At 38.8% G+C, this 24,894-nt stretch overlaps 2 pseudogenes; one reads left to right on the top strand and one right to left on the bottom strand.

Moving 5' to 3' along the window:
• Positions 1–228: 228 nt before the first annotated feature.
• Positions 229–1,753, bottom strand: LOC140512378 (nucleolar and spindle-associated protein 1-like; annotated as a pseudogene).
• An 80-nt stretch (positions 1,754–1,833) lies between these two features.
• Positions 1,834–24,473, top strand: LOC140512379 (V-type proton ATPase subunit B, brain isoform-like; annotated as a pseudogene).
• The last annotated feature ends 421 nt before the right edge of the window (positions 24,474–24,894 follow it).

Genomic DNA, 24,894 nt, shown 5'->3' on the forward strand with positions numbered 1-24,894 from the left:
TCTTTTTTTTTCTCCTATCATTTAAAATGTGAAAAAGATTATGCATGAAAACTATTTGAAACCCTAAGACTAGAGGAGGACACGTGACATGAAAAATCTAGTTCAAGGATTAAGAAGCTGTACTTAATTAAACAAAAAGGAGTAAGGGAAAGACCATTTTAAGTAATTTGCCAGAGTTTATAAATGAGCATTTGTAAGCTGACAGTATCACTGTTTCATTGATGGCAGTTAGTAGCAGGTTAATATGATAGTTCCAAAGATACATCTATTGTAAGTAAGGATAAGGACAGAGTTAGTACAGATTGGAAGAAATTTACAAGGACAAAGCAATATGGAAATATTTACATGAAGCATAAAATATTCATAATTAAGAATATCTCCCGAGTGCTCGGCAGATTGTTTAGTCCCAAGCATGACTAGTCCTCTTCAAGTACCAAGGACACGATCTTTCTTCTCTTTTCTTTTTTTTGGCTGTGTTTCATCTGCTCTGGAGATGAGGCTGTTTGTAAGGTTTTTGTTGTTTGTTTGTTTTGTGGAAGTCAATTCTATTATTTATCTCATTCAGAGCAATATGTTCTTTAGAATCCCCCCAGGGCTTTAGCCTCTCTTTGTATGGCTCACAGCAAAGTAGATGGGAAAGACTGGCTGTAAAATCAAAGTTTCTTATTTTTGACTGGAGTCTGTGTTGCCTCAGCTGTAAATCTGAACAGGATAACAGCTGGAGTATGTTCACCCTTGGCTTGCTGCCTCCTTTTCCTTAATTCTTCACTAGGAGCCTGGTTTAGGCTGGGTGTCAAGCATGCTGATATATGGAGATTTTCTGGCTGGAGTCTTGGTCAGTGAACGTTTATGCTCATTATCTTTAGTAGCCTTTGAGAACCTGACATTCATTGCTAGTTAAGAGGGTAGATGGTTTGAACAGTTTCTCACACAAGATTCGCGGTCCCAAGAGATGTCTGTGTAGAGCATCCATGTAGAAGAGGAACTGGGCTTATTGTCCTCATGCTCACCCATTTCTTGGAATTCCTGTGGGAAGTTCCAGTTAGGTTAGTTTTAGGTTTAACCTTTTAGGTTAGCTAATATCTTTAATGCCTTCACCGAGTTGTTAAGGACTTCCATCTGTTTGATTAATAGATTCCATTTCCCCTTAAAACAAACTTCATGAATCTTCTTAAAATTTGGAGTTGTAAATATTGTTTTCTGTTTCTGAGGTTTGGACAAACCATCCCTATGATGAGGGCCGTTTCCTCCTGAAGAGATATTAAAAAGTATATCACCCTCCATTTCATTTTCTTCAGAGCAAATCATCCACTTGCTCTTTTGGTTATCTTTGGATGGTTTTGTGGACACTTCAATGTCTAAGAGATTCTCCTTTTGATATTTTTCCTATCTGGGTAACCCAAGATGATCACTTCTTATCATCTCTGACTGATCCTGCTTGGAGCCACTATTTCCGGGGGCTGTTTTCACCTGTTCCCAGGGATGAAGACAACCCCAGCTTCCTGGTCAGATTTTTCTTCATTGCCTTTAAGCATTTCTATCTCCCCATGAGAAGAAGCAGAGATGTTACTCTTGCCATTTTGACTCTCCTTTTCTTTTTTGAGCTCATGATGAAAGTGTTCTTTCAATGATTTTAGTTTATTTCCCGGAGGCTGGCCTGGAGGTCCTAGCTCTTGGTCAGCCCCTGTAGCTTGCAGTACTTGAGGGAGTCCAGTTCTGTAGCCAAAGGGAAGGCCATGCCACTTTCTCCCATCCATAGACATCTCTCCCTCTATGAGGATACCTGAAGTCTGAGCTGCATGATTTGTATTCCAAGTATAACATGGAGGAGACATGGCTATGTGGCTTCAGAAAGCAATGAATGATTTGACCCAAATAAGACTGGTGATTGGCGCAATGTCAACCTGTAAGAGAGCGTTCAGTAGACTGTAGAAGGGCACTCTCCTTGGTCCCATGCTTTCCAACACTTATAATGACTTGGATGAAGACATAAATGTCATACTTATTAAATTTGCCGATGATATGAAGCTAGGAATGATAGTTAACAAATGCATAATGGCATCAGGATGCAAAAAGTCTTTACAGTTTAGAAAATTGGGCTGAATTCAACAGAAAGACACATGACAGCCCTTCAAACACTTAAAGAGAGCTATCATGCCCTGCTTACTACATGTCTTATCTACACCTGGATAAACATCACCAGGTCCTTCAGCTAGACTTCTGGTAGCATGGTCTCCAGTCTATCCTCTTACTTTACTGGCCACCTTTATCTGGGCACACACTAGTTTGTCTGTCACTTGCCTAATTCTGTTCACTGTGTTTCACTTATACAGCCTAAAATGACATTGGATTCTTTGCTTGCCATATCATAAAGTTGACTCATGTTGAGTTTTCGACCCTCTAACTACCCCCACTATCAGACCATTTTTGAAATAATTGTTATTCATCAATATCTTCCCTATGCTGTACTTTTTTTAAAAAGTCAACTGACCAAGAATGATGACTGGAGAATTCAAATTCCAGGTCTTTTACTAAGTCGCTAAGTGATCTTGAGCAAGATTTTTCCTTTTCTGAACCTCAGCTGTTTAATGAGCACAGTGTTCTAGATCAAGGGTTCTTGAAACTTTTTTGTGGTATAGACTTTGGCATCCTGGTGATGGCTATGAATCCCTTGTCAGATTAATGATTTAAATGCATAAAATAGATAGAATTACAAATTAAATCAATTATATTGAAATAAAGATATGTTTTCTCATTATGTTCCTAGACCCGCTCCTACCCTGAAATTTATCCACAGACCTCTTGAGGATCAGTGGGCCACAGATCAAAAACCCTTTGTCTGGATGGACTCCAAAGTCCCTTTTACTTTTTAGAATTTGATGATTCTATCTCCCCCATATTTGAGAATACACAGGCAAGTATGAAACAAAATTTACCCCTACATTCTTTAAAAAAATCTCTCCATTTTGTTTTCTAGTTGCAGAGGCATCATCCAGCAGTCAGAGATCCATTCTTTTTGAGTTTAACACCCTGCTCCAGTGGATATTTCAACATCATTTTCCTCCATGTCCTCTAAACTCTAGAAGGAACTCTTGTGAGGTTGCATGGCTTCTGTACATAGACAATTAAAACTAGTAGGACATCCACTGCAACTCATACAACTTTGTGGAATTTCACTAGTCTTGACATTTTTTCCTTTCTTTAAAACCACTGTATACTATCCATTTGTTTCTAAAAAGCAGCTTTAAAGTTACCTGCCATTTTCAATAGAAAAATCTATCACAATTTCATATCCTGATCAGCATGTTCAGTGAGTTTTAAGCCTACAGTTTTAAAAATAATTTATATATTTCCTTGAAAATGGCTTTCTTGACTGTCCAATCTAAGTTTTACTACAAAGATTGAAGGCAGAAGCCCAGTAGAGCTTACTGATTGGAGCTGAAAAGAACCAGGAAGTCTTAAGGAGCCCAATTGGTGCCCCAATTCTTTCTCCAATTTCTCTTATTTTCCTTCTTGCTCCACCCATACATCCTTTACCTAAATCTGTCAAGTTCAATCATTCAATTGCACCTCTCCCCCTAACCCCTTATGAAATTTCCCCTTTCTCCAAAAGTCAGCATTTTACAATTCCTGCCTAATGACTGTGAAGCACTCTGGGATGAAACATCTTCCTACTTTAATTACAGCAAAGATTTGCTCATACTTAAACCTTATGATTGTACAGCCCATACATTATTAAAAGACTGAAGCTACTGAACCCTTGAACTGTGAAATGACAGCTCTCCTAGGCAACTGACAGCTTTAAAACTTCCTGTTACCCAGCCAAACTTAAGGATCAAAGAATATTGCAATTATGACCTTGAAGCACCTACTTCTCACTGGGGCTTTCTGCTTCTTTGCCCATCTTTTCTGACTCTTGATCTTGGAGGTTTCTGGAAAACCACAGCAGAAAGGATTAAACAGCATGATGTACTATTACCAACCCAGGGAAAATAAGAAGGATAAATAACTACAAGCAAACAGTGATAGTAGATGCTGAAACAACTATTGTATATGAAGGGGCATACATGACAAATGATCTTGGGCAAGAAGGTGGTAGGGATATGGGAATAAAGATAGAGCAACCCAAGACTTTTCACATTTTGCATCTCAAGAGTTAATGAATGAATAACTAAATAGCTTTTCTATAGAAAAGAACATTCTATTACTTGGAGGAGGGGGCAGTGAGACTATTTCCCAAGTTCATCTACCTTAAATACCTATCCTTTTTTGTTGTTTGTTTTTGTGGATGACTGTGTATCTTCTTTTGATGTTCTTAAATTTTCCAAACAAGATTTCAGGTCCTCCCTATTTTTCTGGAAAGACATTTGCAGGTTAGCATTGAAGATCTATACAATATTCTTTTTTTATCCTCAAGCAAGTTCAATATATTATTAAATGCTAAAAGTCAAAATTATCAAATAACTGATGAACAATGAGTGTTAAACACTGGGCAGTGCTATAGATGATAGAATGAGTAGCTGATATTGCCCTCTAAAAGGTCTCGTTCCCTCGCTGGAGTCATAAAACTAATCACTCTTAGAACAACAGTGAACTGTTCCATAAAATACATATGTATGTAATAATAGACTCTCATCTCAAATTGTTAGCAAAGACCTAAATCCATCTCTTTAATATCAAGTCAGGTCCTGGTTCTGCCACTCTGTCTTGTGATGTTGTGTACATCACTTTTTATCTAAACGAGTCTCAATTTTTTCAACTCTAAAATGCGGGAATTGGTCCAGATGACGTAATATGACCTTTCCAGTTCTCAATTATGATCCAATAAATATTTACCATGTGATGCTACATGGCAGCAACTCGCAAAACAGCATGATCGCAGATGAATCAAAACGGCAGGACCCAAAGGACGATGGAAGACTATATGACAAATTCAGCATACAACAAAAAATCTGGGAGATTAACTGAGATGCCGTTGTAGTAATCTAAGTATTAGGGTTTGTTCTGGGTAAGAAAGAAGAGGGAAGGACAGAGGGATAAAGTTCTTAAATGCATTTGGAAAGATTGAAGGTAACTGAGAAATGATTATTTTCTATTATATTAATAACTCATTATTAATTAGGATCCAGGTTTTTTGTTTCTTCATTCAGACACCAGCACCTGTAAATTAGCCACTAAGTCTCTGAAAGGCATGGCTGATAGAACCTTAGTCAGCCAGTCTCTGAAAGGCATGGCTGATAGAACCTTAATTCTCAGGGTAAGAGCTTCTAGGTCTTGGACAAGACCCCATGCAACGAGGAGATCTTATTTCAGTCTGAAGTATAAACAGAATCTACTCTAGGTGAATTCTTGGGAATAAGCCCATATCCTTACACCCCTCCATTAGAGTTTAGGGTGACCCAGCTCATGAAGGAGAAAACCAATCAGAATGGTCTGGCTGGAGACGGATTCATCTGTCCAGATTGCTGGAAGTAGGTGAGTCTGATAATCAAGTCAAGTTCTCAGTAGGAGAAGCTGAAGACTTTTGGCCCACCTCCTTATCTAAATGTCTACTCCCTCATTAATTGCTCATCAATCAGGGTTGATTTTCACCTGGCAAGGGCACCCCCTTTTTCCCAAAGGTATTTAAAGCATTCAGTGTCTCCATGGTTTTGTCTTTGGTTACAAGAGATACCACTGATCATCAATTTGATAAATATAATAAATTGATTATTAATTAACCACAAACTCAGTCTCTCTGTGTTTTCATTTATCACATGACTAACAAAAGATACATCTTTTGGCCCCAATCTAACAAAAGTAAACTATGCGTAGGCTCGTTTTTCTTCAAACATTTACAACCTCAGAAAATCAAAGATCTGGGAGAAAACTACTGAGGTGATATTTCAGGCACTAGATGTCACTGTTCCACTTCTGCTCAGTGAAATTGTTGGTCACAGATGAAGTCAGAATACCACCAATCTAAACAGAGATGTGGCTTTAGATCAGAACCTATTCCCCTGAGTTCAGAAAACTTCCAAAGAAAGTTGCCTCCTAAAGAAGCAAGGACCTCAAACTGCTTGTCAGAGATTTTCAAACAGATCATTTGCAGAAACATCAATCCTTTAAAAAGTATTTCAACTGATGTTAATCAGCCTAATACAAACATAAAAAATAATTTGAACAAGCTCACTAGAGAAGCAAAGCAAGTTCTACTAATAAACAAAAATATTATCCTATTGTTTACTCAAGGAGTTTCTTCCTCCTACCCCCATCCCATCAGGCTCTACTTTCTTAGCATTTATACCTAACTCTGATTAGTCATATTTAGGTTGACATATTTTCTTAAAGGTACAGGGATTATGGAGAACACCATCTAATGTAGTGTCCCAAACTTGCTAAGTTCATGGGACCTTTAGTGTCTCAGTAATTTTTTCATTTGCCCCAAGGCCAAAAGACATCCGTAATGGTTCCATTTATTAAATAGATAGGTTAAAAAAAAAGCAATATTGCTAGGTGCCCTGGTGAGTTCTGCGTGCACCTCGGGGCAGTGAGGGGCATATGAGAACCCTGGCCATGGGGTCTGAAGTACAGGACTTGAGTCCCTTCTCTGGCACTATGTGACACAACTAGTCATATCCACTTTGAGTTTCAGTTCCCTATCAGTAAAATGGAGACAGTAAAACATGCAATACCTACCTCAGAACAGAAGTTAGGAAAGTGCTTTGTAAATTTAAAGTGCTACTGAAATGTGAGAGAATAATAAATGAGAAGAAAAATTTCAAATCACTGTGTGTGTGTGTGTGTGTGTGTGTGTGTGTGTGTGTGTGTGTGTGTGTGTGTGAGAGAGAGAGAGAGAGAGAGAGAGAGAGAGAGAGAGAGAGAGAGAGAGAGAGAGAGAGAGAGAGAGAGAAAGCTTGAGACCGAAACACAGAGACAGGGAGAGAAATAGAGACAGAAAGATGAAACTGTAGTTTCAAGAGCTATAACTGGCATCAGTACAAAACAATACAAAATCTCTAACAAACAAATATGGTTCCTACTTTACCATCACCATATCAACCCCACTACTTAGAGGATCTTAATGAAGTTATGTGTCCCCTCCCAAATGCCCCACTCCTGTAAAGTAGATCCTAGTGGATATCAACATAATCCAAGAATCACTGTTCTCTCCCTCTGCATCCAATAGGTCTCAGGTCCAATACCAGGATTAGAACTGACTTACTTGAAGAAAAAAAGTGCCAGTGGGATAGAATTAGGACCACTAAACCATAAAGAACAATTGATACAAATTTCATGTTTGTTTCTTTTTGCATCACACAATTAATGAATTAAAGTCTTTGATGATGTACTACACTTTGATTTTAGCCAAGTATTTAATAAAGCAGCTCTTAAACCATATGCATTATTTTTTCGAATTCGCTCAGACACAGGCTCAGTAAAAATGATTTGAAAAAAACAATAGGCTGAAATGGGGGCCACTAGGTGGATAGGGCCACTGTCTCTGGAATCAGGGGGACCTGAATTCAAATTTGACCTGACACTTACTAGCTGTGTGACCCTGGGCAAGTCCAGTTAACTTAACTCCAATTGCCTCCCTCTTCCCCCCCCCAAAATAGAAGGTATCTAGAGAACACTACTGTAGTCTCTACTATAGTTTTACTAATATCTTCAGAGAAAGGGAAAAATTAATTCATTTTACATATATAATATGGAGAGAGAGAGGGGGGAGAACAAGAGAGGAAGAGAGAGAGATTTTATTTTCATAGTATCACATCACTCATATTTCAAAAATCTCTGGCTTTGGGAACACATTTTGTCAAGTCAAGTCAGCAAGTGTTTATTAAATACTCTGTGGCAAATACTGTGCTAACGGCTGGGATTACAAAGAAAGGAAAAAATAGTCCCTTTCCTCAAGAAACTTATAGTCTAATGGGGAAAACAACATTCAAACAACTATGTACGTACAAGAAATATAAAGGCTTTCTCAAAGGAAATGTACCAACATTGAGAAATACCAGGAGAGACCTTCCAGAAGAAAGTTAAGAAGTTGAAACATGGACTTATTCAAGATATGGGGGAGAGTCAGTGAAGGGGCATTGGGCCAAAAGACGAAATCTGTGTAAGGAGCATCAAGAAGGTCATTGGATCATAGAGTACATGGAGGAAAGCAATTGTGATGGTAAAAGCCAAGAAAAGCATTTTGTATTTGAGACTTGCAGTGACTGGGTGTCACTGGAATTTACTGATGGGGGTGGGGGGAAGGATGACATGAGCAGATCTATACTTTAGGAAAATCACTTTGACAGCTAAGTGGAGGATGGACTGGAATGGGAGAAGAGTGGAGTCAGATAGGATAACCAGAACGTTATTGCTATACTTGAGTAGAAGATGATGAGGGCCTATACCAGGGTGGTAATAGTGTCAGAACAGAGAAGGGGGTATATATAAGAGAGATTGTGAATATTGTCTTAGGAAGACAACTGCTTTGCTGCTTTATTTTTGCTGCTCTACGCTCATTTCATGGCAATGTTCTGCTTGTTTGTGGAGGAAATCTAGACAGCCTAGAAATTTGTGACCTATTTCACCATCTTCCCAGAATGCATCTAAGTAAAGTCAAAATCAGCAGGACTTGGCAATATATTTGACATGGTAGGGGAGGGGAAAGAGAGTGAAGAACTGATCTTATATTTTAAGCTTGGAATATGTGAAAGATAGTGGTGCCCTTGACCATACTTATTTCTATGTTTATTTGGATACAAATATAATCAATAAGAAGCCAGCAAATACTTATTCAGCACCTACTGTGTGTAAGTTTGTGGCAGGATGGCAAACTGAACATTTTCAGAACAGGTAGGAGTCATCAAATTGCATCCACAGGTGAGGAATTGGCTACACTCTTCTAGTTTGCAGCTGTAGCCTTCCCCATGTGCTTTATCCAAGGTCTTTCATGGGAGGTAAAAAGTCCTTATACAGTGGGTCACAATCTAGCTCCACCTTTTATTTTCAGGTTTATGACACTTTATTCCCTGTCACGAACTTTGTGCCCTGGCTGAATTTGGTCTCCTTGCTGTTCTGTAAATTTTATGCCCCACCTCCATGCTTCTGAAGATGTTGTGCCTAATGCTGGGAAGTTCTTTCTCTTCTCTGTCTCTTGAAATCCTTTCCTCCCTCCATGGCTTACCTCAAGTACCACCTCATTCAAGAGTCATTTTATGATTCCCCATCCTTAAATCATTGAATAATTCTTTCGTATGTAACCTGTATTTACTTATGCTCTATTCCTCTAGTAGGATAGCCAGAGGGCACAGTGGAAAAAGTCAAGAAATCTTGAGTTCATATCCAGTCATAGACACTTATTAGTTGTGTGATCCCAGACAAGTGACTTAACCTTGTTTGTCTCAATTTCCTAGTCTGTAAAAGTATCTAGAGAAGGAATGGATCAACCATGCCAGTATCTTTGCCAAAATAAGTCCAAATAGGGCCACAAAGATTTGGACACAGCTGAAAATGACTGAACATAAATGTTCCTCTAGTATGATGTAAGCTGCTAGAGGGCAAGAAGAGCCTAGCTTTTGTACTTGTATTCCTAGCACCTACTTGTAGTGTGTGCTGGGCACATACAATGCACTCAAAATAAACCCATTAATATAATGCACTCCAAATAAAACCATAAAATGAAAAATATTTTATATGATAATAACAATATCCAAGAGGTAAAGATAAAAAGATAAGTCTTTAAAATAACTACAAAATGCACACAATATTTGGAACAATATACAAAGTACATTTAATACTTGCAGAGATGAATTACAAAGCACTCCTAAAGGAAATAAAGAACAATTTAAATAGCTGGAATAATATTCAGTGGTCATGATTGGGTCATGCCTACATAATAAAAATGACAATACTACCAGAAGTGACTGATTGCTGGGCAAAAAAGAATTATACTTGTTGCTCTTAACACTATGCTAATGCTTTGTAAGGAAAACTATGAAAAATGTCACGTAAATTTTTTTTTACTTTGCTAATTTTTATTTATTTTAAGTTTTCAACATTCATTTCCATAAAATTGTGAGTTCCAAATTTTCTCCCCATCTCTCCCCTCCCCCCACCCCAAAGTGTTGAGTATTCTAATTACCCCTACCACCAATCTGCCCTCCCTTCTAATATTCTTCCCTTCCCTTATCCCTGTCTTCTCTTTTGTCCTGTAGAGCAAGATAAATTTCTTTTTTTTAATTTTATTTTTCATTTTTAACACAGTTTATAACAGATGAAACAGTTCAAACTTTTGGTCAGGTGATACTTCTTTTTAAAGCATTTACAATATGGACCACAAAAGAATTTTTTTTTAAACATTAACCAACTGAGACACAAATAATATTTATGTTGCTAACTTCACAAACTCTTGACCTAATTGTCTCCACAGTATTACTAAGAATTAAAGGACCCTAACTTATTGTTGTTGGTCTAAAGTCCTATGCCTAGTAGCTTAATTTTAGACTTAACCTCGCATGTTCCCCTACCAATAATCTATAATTTAATAGATCTAGTATTAAGCTTACAAACCTTTTGACTTTTGACAGGAAATTGCCACCAAGAGTAGGGACATTGCAGGGAAACAATATCACCCCAACTTCATGTCAATTCCAGGCAGGATTAGATTGTCCCCTTGCATTCAGTCAGGCTTAAAGTCTGCCAGGTGTCAGTGGCGAGATTGAGTCAGGAGAATCCTACCTCAGCCCAGGCTGAACAGCTGCTCTCCCACCCTTCCCATGAGATCAACTTTTACAGTTCATACCAGCATCTCACCAGCTTATTGGCATCATGGATTGGAGGCTCAGACCGCCTTTCTTTCTGTCCATACCTGGAGTTTAGACTCAGAAGAACAGTCACTTAATAGTCCCATATCATCTAAAAATGGCAAGTTCCAATAACCAGGTTTCAGATATGATTATAATTTCACTTTGGCTAAGGAACATCTTTTGAGGCAAGTGTTAAGTGGCTTACATGCCTTTCTTTACGTGTTCTAGTTCCTGATTAAATAGCAATCATAAAATCAAATTTACCATTAAAACCTTAACTTTTCCATCAATGGCAAATTTTTCCCAAGGTTACCTTCCTCTAGGAAATTTAGACTAAAATTCTTTTCCCCACACTAAAGATGTCATTGATTTATTCTCAGTAATTAATTGTCAATTGTTTTAATACTAATTGCTTTTACCTCACTTTGTAACATGTCCAATTTTTCTCCCCATCACTCCCTCCCCCCTGCTTCCTAATACCTTGCATTCTGATTACCCCTTCCCTCAATGTACCCTCCCTTCTATCACACCCCACACTTCCCTTATCCCCATCTTCTCTCTTTTCTTGTAGGGCAAGATGAATTTCTATATCCCATTCCCTGTATATGCAATAAAAATCCTCAGCATTCATTGCTAATACTTTGAATTCCAACTTCTCTCCCTCCCCCCCAAACCCCACTGAAAAAGCAAGCAATTCAATACAGACTAAATACGTGTCGTTTTGCAAAAGACTTCCATAGTAATCATATTGAGCAATACTAATTATATTGCCCTCTGTCCTACTCTATCCCCCTCTCATTCCCCCCCCATAACTGACCTTGTCCCTTCTCGAAAGTGTTTATTTCTAGTAACTCCCTTCTTCCATTTGCCCTCCGTTCTATTATTTTCCTCACCCCAGTTGTCACCTCCCCCACACTTTCCTGTGGTGTGATATAAATTTTCATATCAAATTTAGTGAGCATGCTATTCCCTCCTTCAGCCACATGTAGAGAGAGTAGTTTCATTTTTCCCCTCTCCCCTTCTTCCTTTTCTCCTCCACTGAACAAGATTTTTCTTATCTCTTTTATGAGTTATAGCCCTCCCCATTCCATTTCTCCCTTTCTCTTCCCAGTATTTTCCTCCCTCACTCCTTAATTTTTTATTTTATTTTATTTTTTTCATGTGGATATCATCTCTTCTGATTCAACACACCCTGTACTCCCTGTCTATGTGTGTGTGTGTGTGTGTGTATGTACAATCTCTCCATCTACCCAAAAACTGAGAAAGGATTCAAGAGTTATAAATATTTTCTTTCCATGTAGTAATGTAAACAGTTCAGCTTTAGAGAGTCTTTTATGATTTTTCTTTTCTTTTTATCTTTTCATGCTTCTCTTGATTCTTTTACTGTAAAGTCAGATTTTCTATACAGATCTGGTCTTTTCCTCAATATGAATGATTGAAAGTCCTCTGTATCATTGAATGACCATTTATTCCCTTGAAGTATTATACTCAGATTTGCTGAGTAGGTGATTCTTGGTTTCAATCTCAGTTCCTTTGACCTCTGGAATATTCCATTCGAATCCCTTCGATCCCTTAATGTTGAAGCTGCCAGATTCTGTTTTATCCTGATTGTATTTCCACAATACTCAAATTGTTTCTTTCTAGCTGCTTGAAGCATTTTCTCCTTGGTTTGGGAACTCTGAAATTTGGCCACAATATTCCTAGGAGTTTCTCTTTTTGGATCTTTTTCAGGAGGTGATTGGTGGATTCTTTCAATATTTATTTTTCCCTCTGATTCTAGAACATCAGGGCAGTTTTCCTTGATGATTTCATGGAAGATAATGTCTAGGCTCTTTTTTGATCCTGGCTTTCAGGTAGTCCCATAATTTTTAAATTGTTTCTCCTGGATCTATTTTCCAGGTTAGTTGTTTTTCCAATGAGATGTTTCCACATTATCTTCTATTTTTTCAAACTTTTGGTTTTGTTTACTAACTACTTGGTTTATCTCATAGTCATTCATTTCCCTGAATTCAATTCTCTCTTTCAACGAATTATTTTGTTTGGTGAGCTTTTGAACCTTCTCCTCCATTCGGCTAAGTTTGCTTTTTAAAGCCTCCTTCTCCTGGTTGGTTTTTTGGACCTCTTTTTCCAACTGAGTTAGCCTCTTTTTAAAGCTGTTATTTTCCTCAGCATTTTTTTTTGGTTCTCCTTTAGTAAGCTGCTAACTTGTTTTTTAAGCTCTTCTATTGCCTGAGCTCAGTTCAAATTCCCTTTGGAGGCCCTGGAGGCAGAGGTCTTGACTTCCTCAGATGGTATGCCTTGTTCTTCCTCATCTGAAAGGATGGGGGGAGACACCTGTTCCCCAAGCAAGTAGCCTTCTATGGTCTTATTTTTTTCCCTTTTTTGGGCATTTTCCCAGCCAGTTACTTGACTTCTGAGTTTCTTGTCTACAGCCACCTTGTCTTCAGTTCTGCCAAGCCAGCATTGGGGACTGAGATTCAAATGAGCTGCTCCAAACCCTCAGGGGCTTTGAGGGGGGGCAGGGACACTATTCAGCGTGAGATTAAGATCAACTGCTCAAGTGGGGGCAGGGCCACCACACAGGGCTCAGTTCTCTCAGGGTGTTTAAGATGAGACCTTCAACAATGGCTGCAGGCTTCTGCCTGCTTTGGGAGCCCCTGTCCTCTGCTGCCTCCTCTGCTGCTATCTGAGGAGGCCCAAGTTATGGGGACACCTTGCTCCCTTCTCAGCCAGTCGAAAAGACCCTCTCACTGATCTTTAGCACCTGTGGGTTGAAGGACCTGCACTGCGCTGGAGATTCTATCCCTGAAGTCTGCTCAGATCTGCTCCTCTTGGTGCCACATGGCCAAGGCTGGGCTGGGTTCTGCTCCATGTCTGGTGCAACAGACCTTTCCCATTGGTCTTTCAGGTCACTCTGGGCTAGAAATATCCTCCACTCTATTGTTCTGTGGCTTCTGCTGCTCTAGAATTTGTTGAGAGTTCTTCTTTATAGTATTTTATGGGCTGTGGGGTAAGAGCTAGTGTATGTGCATCTTCCTACTCTGCCATCTTGGCTCCACCTGCAAGATAAATTTCTGTACCCCATTACCTGTATTTATTTCCCAGTTGTATACAAGAACAATACTCAAAAGTTCTTCCTAAAACTTTGAGTTCCAACTTCTCTTCTTTCCTCCCTCCCCACCCATCCCCATTGGGAAGACAAGCAATTCAGTATAGGCTATATATTTGCAGTTTTGCAAATGACTTCCACAATAGTCATGTTGTATAAAACTAACTATATTTCCCTCCATCTTATCATGCCCCCCATTTCTTTTATTCTCTCTTTTGACCTTGTCCCTCCTCAAGAGTGTTGACTTCTAATTGCTCCCTCTTCCCATTGCCCTCTCTTCCGTCATCCCCTCCAACCCTGCTTAACCCTTTCTCCCCCACTTTCCTGTATTGTAAGAGGACAATACAAAACATAACAAAATGTGTGTGCATTTTATTCTTTTCTTGAGTCAAATGTGATCAGAGTAAGTTTCATGTTTTCTCTCTCACCTCCCCCCTTTTCCCCTCCATCTGTTCCATTCTAATTTTTAAAGAACTATTTTCTTCAGTGAACTTTTGAATCTCCTTTTCCATTTGGCTAATTCTGCTTTAAAGCATTCTTCTCCTCCTTGACTTTTTGAACCTCTTTTGCCAATTGTTAGGTGTTATTTTCTTCAGCATTTTTTGAGGCTCCTTTAGCATGTTGTTGACTTGCTTTTCATGATTTTCTTGCATCTTTCTCATCTCTCTTCCCAATTTTTCCTCCACCTCTCTTACTTGATTTTCAAAATCCTTTTTGAGGTCTTCCATGGCCTGAGACCATTGAATATTTATTTTGGATGTTTGGGATACAGAAAGCTTGACTTTTATGTCTTTCCCTGATGGTAAGCATTGTTCTTCCTCACCCTGAAAGGATGGGAGAAGATATCTGTTCACCAAGAAAGTAACCTTCTATAGTCTTATTTTTTTCCCTTTTTTGGGGCATTTTCCCAACCAATTACTTGACTTTTGGGTCCTTTGTCAAGAGTAGGGTATACTTTGGGGATCTGTAAGATCTCAGTTCCACCAAGGTGGCACAATCAAGCATGTACACTAGTCTGGGAACAACAAGAAACTTTTGCGCCCAGAGTCTGTGAGTAGTACAGTTTCCTTTCCACAACCACCTGGCCTCCAGTTCCATTAAGTCAGCCCTGGGGGTTGAGATTCAGAGAAGCTGCTCAATTCCCCGAGGAGCATTAGGTGGGGGCAGAGCTGACACACAAGGCTGAGGTAAGGATCGTCTGCTCAGTTTCCCCAGGGGTTTTACAATGCAGCAATGGATGCAGCCTGCTGTGGGAGCTGCTGCTGCCAGATGTGGCCTCCGCCACCGCTGCCTGATGCCTGAGCTATGGGAAGACCCTGCTCTCTTCTTGGCCAGCCGAAAAAACCCTCTCACTAACCTTTGGCACCTGTGGGTTGAGAAATCTGTAAATGCTGCTACTGCAGCTGGGGATTCCACCCCTGAGGGCTGCTTGGGTCCTCTTCTGGGCACCATGCAGTGTGACCAAGGCTGGGCTGGGCTCTGCTCTGCATCATGTGTGACAGACCTTTCTCATCTGCCTTTCAGGTCACCCTGGGCTGGAAATCTCCTCCACTCCATTGTTCTGTGGCTTCTTCTGCTCTAGAATTTGTTGAGAGTCTTTCTTCCCAGGTATTTTATGGGCTGTGGGGAAAGAGGTAGTGTATGTGTGGCTTTCTACTCCATCTTGGAATAGAAACCATCTTGGCTCTTCCCCCCTGCATGCAAATTTTTCAGAACATTTTTTTCTCAGCAACTTAATTTCTTGTTGAGAAAAATTGGTAATTATTCACCTTCATTTTCTTGTCTTAACCAGAGTTCTTCTGATTGGTCCTGACCACATGTCAGCTCATAGACTCTTCAAGTAATAATCTGATCTTAATGTCATAATCTAGGTAAAAAGGTTAGACTTTGGACAAATGAATGTGGTTGTAAGCAATTCATGCGATAATTAGCAAGTTCCTAAAGCATCAAACACTCAATACTTCTGGAGATTCTAGATGAGCTATGGTCATAACTTGAATCACAAGACACTGGCTTGCATTAGAAAGTTATTATCCTAGAAACTGACTTGAAGGATGAATGATTGGCTTAAAGATGATGCAATGTACTGAGTTTCTTAGATTAGCATCTTATGAATTGTACTGAAATGATCACTCAGAGTTAAAAGAATTGAAGGTATCTTCTGATCTACTGAAGCAAGCATCCCTCATATCTTCAAATAAAATTACTACTCTTCACTGTTCTTTACTTTTATCCCCCTTTCTGTCACTCTGATTTGAAGAATAAACCCAGAAAATCCAGAATAAATGGTCCTTTTTTGTTTGTCTATGTGATTGATTAATGGTGCAGGACATAGAATGGTCAAATAAAGAAAAACATTTAGTAATTATTATACATAGTAGGCAATCTATAGATTTTCCTGTCAAATGCACTCAAAGAGGATGAGATCTCAAGGGAAAGTTCTGGGAACATTTGCTAAGGAACAGATCAATGTTAACAATGTTATATCATTCCTCAGAAGACAAGTGTTACAAAGGTCATGGAGAGCCAGAGCCAATGAGGAAAATTATACAACTTCTCTGGAAGGACAAGGGTTCCACTCATGTTTCAAATTTAAGATGACAGGGCAAAGGTTCTATTTGGGCTCTTCCACTGATTATATTTATCAAGAAGATATTATGACCAAAGAATCTGGTCCATCTCTTAAGGGAAGACCATGATTTTATTTAGAAATTAAATTTAAATTATTTTTGGAAACTAAATGTTGATACAAAATACAACAAAATCTAGTTTTCTGGTCTTTTTTTTTTTAAGTGATACTTCTAATCTGAGAGTTGCCTGGGGCAGTGAGAGGTTAAGTGAGTTGCCCCATCATAGGCTTATAGATTCAAACTGGAAGGGACCTCAGGGACCATCTAATCCAACCTTCTAGTTTGATAGATGAGCAAACTAAGTCCCAGGGTATGTCAGTGACTTTTCCAAAGCAACACAAATAATAAGTCCATGGGTCACACAGGTTGCAAATAACAAAACTGCACTTCAAACTACAAAACCTCTGCTCTTTCCTCTTCAAACAAGTGGTGAAATACAGAGGGGGAAAAAGCAAATCTATTTCCTGAGAGCACCGATCAAATATGGTCAAAAAGCAAAGGAAGCTTCATTCTTCTCATGGGTAATGTAACCTGAGATGATACGTTTAAAAAAAAATCTAAAATTTCACATTTTAACTTTGAAAACACCGATGAGAGAGAAAGGTTTTAGAAAAGTTAAAATGTTAACTTTGAGTTGTTTCTTAAATGTTATCCTTGTTACATTGTGGTTATTACCAGCACTTGGTACAGTACCTGACACATAGTAGGTACTTAAATGATTATTAACCTGAGAAAAAAATGTTTCTTGCCTTATTATTACCCATGAAAGGAGTGAGGCTTTCCTTTTTCTGCCTTATCTAATTGAGGCACAGATTTTGACATAGAGGGGTGTGTGTGTGTGTGTGTGTGTACATACATGCTCACAAACATACATACACACATATAGATATATACAAACATAGTAGAGAAATAGATATCTATATGTGTAGATATCTCTACATATGTGTGTATACACACATAAATGCACGCATACACACACGTATATATTTTGTCGTTGTTTAGTTTTTTGTCAGTCGTTTCTGACTCTTTGTGAACTCATTTGGATTTTTTTTGGCAAAGATACTGAAGTGGTTTGCTGTTTTCTTCTCCAATTTTTTTGTAGATGAGAAAGCGAAGCAAACAGGGTTAAGTGACTTGCCCAGAATCACACAGCTGGTAAGTGTCTAAAACCAGATTTGAACTCTGGAAGATGATTCTTCCTCATTCCAGGCCACTGTGACACCTAGATTCTTATATCTATATCTATAGCTATATATACACACATATGTCTATAGATACATATACATGCACATATTTGTGTGTATATGTATATATATACATATATATATATGGCTCATATATTGATCTATACATACAGAGATAGAGGTAGAGAAATATATATGAATATGTATACATATATCCATAAATTTCTAGTTAGAGAGATATACAATGTGTCCCAGAAGTCTTAGGCACTTTTAAGCTATTTAAGCTATTAACACTTAAAAGTATCCTAAGACTTCTGGAATATCTTCTCTCTCTCTCTCTCTCTCTCTCTCTCTCTCTTTCTCTCTCTCTCTCTCCTATCCCCCAAACTCTACAGAGAGAAAAAGAGAGAATTGAAAATTAATTGCTCTAATGATCAATCAGTCCAATTTAAGATCATAGATCTACAGTGGAAGGGACATTACAATCTATCCAGTCCAACTCTCCCATTTTATAAATGAGGAAACTGAGGCCCAAGCAAGAACATTTAGCAACTTGCAGATGGTTACATAGATAGCCAATGAAGAGTAAAACCAATTAGGACATTCAACAAAAACTAATAACCTAAGGGGTTTATTTGTCAGATTGCTCCCCTTCATATATTTGATCTAGTAGCAATGGCCTGCTTGCTTTTTCCTGAGATCAACTTATCATCTCCTTCCTTTATACCTGCCTTCTCCCTGGACCGTATCACAGACCCTATGCCTGACTTGGGTGACTTGGACAGGCTGGGCATGGCCCCATTCTTAATTCTCCAGTCTCTTGAGGCACCATCTTATCTTTTCCATCTCCATGAGTCCCACTGTGTAGGCATAGATATAGCCAGGAGCTCCCCACTCTTGGTTTTGTCTGCCCAGCCTTCTCCCAACTTCCTCCCTTCCTCAGTAATATCCATTTTTAAAAACACACATGCACATACAAAGCTATGTCTAGAACTCTTAAAATTGCCAGAGTAATAAAAATCATTGCCAGAGATCCAATTAAAGTTGAGAAAACCAGCTGGTCAAAGTTTGAGTTAGGCAAATGTCAAAAGAAGCACACACATGTGACTTGCTGTCACATAACAAAACTGTATCATAATGATTACTTGTCCCAAGCAATCTGCAAGCCATTGTAGAAAATGTGGTATTCTCATTAGTTTAAAACATTCAGGAAAGTACTCCCTACTCACCTCTGCATTCTAGGATCCTAACTTTGTTCTAGTCTAAGTTCCTGTTTCAACTGCTACAGGCAAATGCTTCTTGATTATCTCTCTCCCCCATCCCAGTTGGTCAGTTGATAAGAATTTATTAAGTTCCTACTGTAGGCTGGACACTAGACACATTTAGCGGTGGTTCTGATGGAAAACAAACTCCTTACTAACAGGAACTGGCTCATTTTTTGCTTTAGATCCACAACAGCTAGCCTATATCTATTCTGATGATCCTTCTAACTGTTTAACCTTTCTTTTCCTGTCTCCTTTGTTGGATCTTCATCCAATTCATTTCACCTAATTATGTCTGTCTCCCAAGGATCTATCTTGAGCTCTCTTCTCTTCCTCTGATACATTCTTTAGCTTGGTGATCTAATCTGCCATGGATTCAATTACCATCTCTATGCAAATGATTCTTGGATCTATTTATTCAGCCTTAATCTCTCTCCTGACTCCTATTATCACATCTCCTACTGCCTAGAAGACATCTCAAAATATATATCCTGGAGACATCTTAAACTCAACACATCAAAAACTCAACTCATAACCTTTTCCCTCCAAACCTTTCCTTCTTAACTTCCTGTCACTACCAAGGGTACTACCATCCTTCTAGGCACCCAGACTCACAACCAAGGTGTGTATCATCCTTGATTCCTCATCCTTTCTCATGCCTCATGCCCAATCTGTTGCCAAGGCCTGTATGTCTTACCTTTATAAAATCCTTTTCTTATGCTCTGCTGATACTGACACCAGTGCGATGCAGGCCCTCATTGTCTCACACCTGAACTACTGCAGTATCTGTTGGTTGGTCTCCCTGCCACAAGTGTTTTCCTACTATAGTCTTTCTTCCATTCAGCTGCCAACATGATCTTACTAAAGCTCAGGTCTCACCATGTCATCTCCCCTTCTCAATAAACTTCAGTTGCTCCCTATTGATTCCAGAACCAAATATGAAATCATTTTGGTTTGTCTTTTAAAGGCGTTCATAACCTGACCTCTTCCTACCCTTTCTAGTCTTCTTATATATTACTCTCCTCCTCTTATTCTATAATCCATTCATAAGATAAGTCATCTCTTGTCTCTGTGCCCTCTCACTGACTGTCCCCCATTTTTGGAATGTTTTTTCCTCTTCTCCTCACTCCCACCTACTGTCCTCCTTCAAGACTCAGCTAAAATTCCACCATCTGCAGGAAGCCTTTCTGAATCCTGCCCTTAATGCTAATTAATGCTCCCTCTCTGAGATTACCTCTAATTTACCCTGTATAGATCTTATGTGTATATAAAACTGTTGTAATGTTGTCTTCTTCATTAAAATAATACCCCCTTGAAAGCAGGGCTCACTTTTGTCTTTCTTTGTATCCCCCAGCATTTGGAACATAATTAGAGATTAATAAATGTTTGTTGACTGACTTGGCTCACTACAAGGCACACAGCAGGTGTTTAATAAGTGCTTGGTAACTATTAGTTCTCTCTTTCTCTTCAAACTGCCAAGGGAAGCTCTTTTGTTTACATCTTATGCCTCCAGTAAAAAGTAAATTTCTTGAGAGCAAGAACTATTTGTTTTGTGTGGCATCCCTAGTCACAAACTTAATGGCTTCCCCTTAGGAACACTTAATAAATGCTTGTTAGGTTGAATTTCATTGCCTATTATGTGCAAGCCACTATACCAGGGGCTGGGAAGTATAAATAAGAATATGACTTAAGACCTAGTGCTTCTGACATCATTCTCAGTGTTCCTCCATCAAAACATTTTAAAGTCATGTCATCATTTCTCTGATGGCATGGTCTTCTTAGGCAATGAAGGACAAACACAATTAAAGTCTGTAATAGTTTTATATGCCTCACTATCCCAACCTTTCTAGGTGCCTTTGGTATTGCTTAACCCAGGAACACTAACTTCTTTGGTGACTTGTCCCTTTGGTGGAATCCACATTGGACATACATTCTCCATGACCCCACTTACTGTTATTTTTATTTCTAAGTATGGATGTACAGATGCTACATAAAAAGTAGCAGTCTAAGTCTCCAAGAGAGAGCTATGGTTATAGAGGTAAAGAAGGGGAAAGGCTTTTTGCCACTCTGTGGGGGACTCCTACGGAATACATTGAAGCATAGGGTTTTTTGGTGGTTTGTTTTTCTCCTATATACATTTCTGAAATTGGATGGTTCTTCTGGTGTAGCTGAATATATGGTCATCCTGATCAAGGAATCCTAGAGAGAGCAAGAAGAATTTTTTTAATCATATCTACTCAAATACAATATCCACAAAAAATATTGAGTTGTGTTAAATAACATTAGATAAATTACTCTTTTTTTTTAGTGTTTTTTTTGTTCAAATTTCTACTGAAGTTTTATTACAATGACTCACCAGACCCTAAGCTCTCAAAAGCTGTGCTGTCTGAGTACAAACTCTACTGGGCCATTTTTGGCCTGAAAAATTTAGTGTATGGGCTCAATGACCATCTGATGAGAAGTAGCACTTCCCAGGCTGGTAATGAAGTTTTCATCTATAGAATATCCTAAAGAAAATCTATGAAGTTGTAGAGGGGTTGCAATCTGCACCAGTGGAAGGAGTCCCAGTACTACTGAACAAAGGATTATAGATTTAGAGCTGGAGAGACATCAAGCACAATATCCTCATTTTATAGTGCCTGACAAGTAATAAGTACTTGCTAACTATTTTTGAATTGATATAGATGAGGGTATTGGAGTAAAGGGAGATTAAATGATTTGCCCAGAGCCTAACAGTTAAGTGTTTAAGAAAAGATTTGGACTTCCTGAATCCAAGTCCAATGGCTCTGTGCATTATTACCATGCTGCCTCTCAAATCACATTTTTGAAGAACTGATGTGAAATAACGTTCTTCAATATTAATATGTTTGCCCACTTCTTGGCTTGCTTATCCAGCCAATTAATTGGCAGAGGGGTTGTAATCTGGTTACTTAGCCAGGAAGCGGACAAACAAATTTGAAAATGCATATTGAAGAAAATTAATTAGAATAAATGAGATAAAAGAATGAGAAACAGCAGTTGGTATTTCCTGCCTACACGCGATTACACAAATTGCCTACCAATCCATTCAATATGAAGGCCAAGTTTGTGTTTTTCTTCTTCATGAGTAGAGCAAACATTCAGACAAACTCAGGAAGTTTTGCAGCTCAAACACCACGCTGGGACTGCCCAGGGATGCTGTCTATGCTGCTTTGTGAACAGCTGATGAATAGTCCATTATGTCTAAAGGAGTGACAAGGGATAGATGTGGAGGAAATAAGCATTGTTCTTACGTCTCTTTCTGAATGTTCTCCAGTAGCATATTGAGCTACTTGGGCGTAATGAATGGTTCATTAGAGGACCACCTGTTGCCCATTTAATATCAATAAATGAAGATCAGCCAGAGACCACAAGATTCCTCAGTACTCCAGTCAACCCACAATTAAAATGTCTAATCCAAGATTTAGGTCTCATGAACAGCCTCCTGAACTAGGGGTCATAAAAATCCAGTTTCTATTTTTAAAAAATTGCTGAACAATTTGACATATTTTAGGGCATGGTATATACTTTGCACCTGAATGGAATGATGATACTAGAAACCCACAGGTTGCATGAGGAATTGGGAGAGGGAAATGAATCCTATGACCCCTTAAGGTTCTTTTTAATTGATGAAATTTTGCTTTTCAAAAAAGTATTTAGTTTCCTGAATGTCCTAAAATAATGAGAATAACACATTTTCTACAATGGCTTGCAAATTGCTGGGGACAAGCAATCATTTTGATATGGTTTCATTATGTGACAGCAACAGTCACATGTGTGTGCTTCTTTTGACGTTAGTCTAACTCAGATTTTGACCAGCTGATTTTCCCAACTTTAATTGGTTCTCTGGCAATTGAGTACGAGACATTGCTGTGTGTGTGTGTGTGTGTGTGTGTGTGTGTGTGTGTGTGTGTGTTTTAAAAAATAGATATAATGGAAGAAGTCAGGAACAGGTTGGGAAGATAAAACAGAGTGGAGACCTCCTGGCTATATCTGCACCTGAACAATGGGACTCATGGGGTCATGGGGATGGAGAAGATAAGAGGGGAATTATAAATGGGGCCATGCCCAACCTGTTCAAGTCACCCAATTTTGGCATGGGATCTGTGATGGGACCAGGGAAGCAGGTGCTGGCCATCAACCAAATCTCCCTCCCTGAGCCCTGCCTCACATAAAAAACAGTATCGGGAGTCAAGGGTCCTTTGATAATCTTAGATATATTAAATTTCCCAGATATGCTGAAGTTATTCACTTGACCTAACCATGTAATGACACAGAGATAGTGGTTACTGGAAGCAAATCAGTAGTTCAGTCTTTTGAAGGAACTTCAGGTATAGATACCAAGAAGACATACTGAGTTTATGGAGATATTCTTCAAACACCAATGTCTAAGACTATGCTTGGTTGAATTTTCAATGGTTCTGGGAGATCTATTGACAGAGGCCTAGTTTTCCTAGCTAAAGACTTTCTTGATGTTACAGGACAGTCAATCAACCCTCATTGTTGAATCCATCCGTAGGAAATGATTCAAACAGACATTTCAGTGATAAATAATATTAACAATATGGCTATAGGGCAGAAAATTCCCATCTCTTTTGCTACTGGCTTACGCACAGTTCAGATCTGTCATCAGTCTGGTTTGGTAAAGAAATCCAAAGATGTTATGGACTACACCAAGGAGAATATTGGAATTGTATTTGCTGCTATGGGTATAAACATGAAAACTGTTTGGTTATTCAAGTCAGACTTTGAAGAAAATAACTCAGTGGATAATGTCTCTCTCTTTTTCAACTTGTCCAGTGACCCACCCATTGTATATATTATCACTCCTTGTCTGTCTTTAACAACAGCAGAATTCCTGACCTATGAGTGTGAAAAGCTGGTCATTCTAATGAATATGAATTCTTATGCTGAAGTTCATCAAGAGATTTTAGCAGCCTCCCTGGTTGAGGTAGCTTTCCAGGCTACACATATACAGATTTAGCCACAATACATAAGCTAACTGGTTCTATGGAAGTTGGAAATGGCTCACTTACTCAGATCCTCTATCCTCACCATGCCCAATGATGCTATCCGTCATCCCATCCCTAACTTGAGCCAAATGTATACGGACAAGCAGTTGCCTAGTAGATTTACACACCCATTAGTGACTTTCCTTCCTTGCCTCATTTAATGAAGTCTTGTCATTGGAAACCAGAAAAGACCATGCAGATGTGTCTAACCATCTTGATGCATATTGCATCACCGGTAAAGATGTACATGAAATGTTATTGGCAAAGCTCTCAGCTCAGAAGATCTCATTTATATGAAATTTTGGAGAAGTTTGAAAGGAATTTTATTGCTCAGTCTTTATGAAAACCACATTGTCTGTGAGGTTTTGGACACTGGCTGACAGCTCCTTTGAATCTTCCCCCCAAAACATATTGAAGAGAATCTCTCAAAGAGCCCTGAACAAATTTTATCCTCCAGACTCAGCAAAGCAATAGCTTTGACTTCATCTCCGTGAAATATTCTTCCTTCCCCTTCCCTCTTTGTGTTGGAGTTTTTGCATTACCCTGTAATTAAAACAAAGAATAGGTAATATTATGCCACTGCTCCTGATGCTTTAAACTGATAATAGACTTTAAAATATCCCCCATTCAAGAAACCTAGATCTTCAATGCTTTGTTAAAGTGACTGCATGGACTGAATTGGATCTGTCTGTTATTGATGCTTCTACTTGTACATAATAGTGTAGTAAATAGCCTAATTATGCCCTAATTATTTGGGTCTCCTGGACCTGATTTCTTTAAACCTCTCCAGGAGTGTGACTAGATGAAGCTGTGATTTTTTTGGCTTCCAAATAAGAAGAGAACCTAAGTGTGTGCAAATCTTTTAGGAAGAACTAAGGGGCTTTTATTTAATGCT

The sequence above is a fragment of the Notamacropus eugenii genome, chromosome 6 (genome assembly GCF_028372415.1).
Source record: "Notamacropus eugenii isolate mMacEug1 chromosome 6, mMacEug1.pri_v2, whole genome shotgun sequence".
NCBI lineage: Eukaryota > Metazoa > Chordata > Mammalia > Diprotodontia > Macropodidae > Notamacropus > Notamacropus eugenii.